This window comes from Octopus bimaculoides, chromosome 8 (assembly GCF_046866305.1).
Source record: "Octopus bimaculoides isolate indiv1 chromosome 8, ASM4686630v1, whole genome shotgun sequence".
NCBI lineage: Eukaryota > Metazoa > Mollusca > Cephalopoda > Octopoda > Octopodidae > Octopus > Octopus bimaculoides.
In genome coordinates this window covers 81,139,519-81,140,420 of record NC_142935.1, presented here as the reverse complement: position 1 = coordinate 81,140,420, position 902 = coordinate 81,139,519, and positions in this window count along the sequence as shown.

The window sequence follows — 902 nt, the reverse complement described above, 5'->3', positions numbered from 1 at the left end:
AATATTTAAAGGTGCGGGAGTAACAATGCACACATAGAACCCTAAGGTCAGATCTATTGTTAATTAGATTAGGGTTATCCTTAAGTTTAAAAATTTCGTAAATTTCCATAGAGCACAGTCCACAGCCATATCTACTATTTCTATAGGGTTGTGCTCTCCTGATGATTTCCCATTTAAGATTAAAATCAATACTATTTTCCTTCAATTCCCAAATTTTATTAGATAATGATGTGCTATTGGCTTTATGTTTAAGTCTAAATGAAGAAAAATGGTTATATAATCGTTGTTTAAGGTTGATTGTGCAACCAACATAAATGTAATTATTAGTTGGAGTAGTTACTGTACGTTTATAGACTACATTACGGGTTAAACAACGGCCAGATACCGGACAGTGGGCTTTAATTCTACAATTGCAATTAAGGGGCTTATTAGCTATATATATATTGCTATGTTGATTATTGATACAAGTATCTAAATTATTTACATCAATATTGCTGGTTGTATTATTAGATATGCAATTGATATTGTTTGAGTTAGGAAGATTTATCTCATCAACTATGTTAACAGTTGAAGTATTAATATGTTCATTAACATGTGCATGATTATTGGTTGTGTTGGTGTTATTAATAGTTTGGTAGTTATTTGTATTGTTTTTCCAAATTCTTACCACTCCTAAAGGTATTGCCCTTCCATTTCTTTTTTTTTTTCTTTCTTTCTCTCATGCTTGATTTACCCCTAACCTGCTGTCCACCACTACTTAACCTGCCTTCCTCTAAATTGGAAATTACTACTATCCCTCCAATTAGATTTTAAATTCTTGTTTGATTCACTTGTCTGTGAAACAGCAACATAGTTGAGATGTGTTTTCTTCTCTTACTCTTGTTTTTTGCAAACATCTTCAA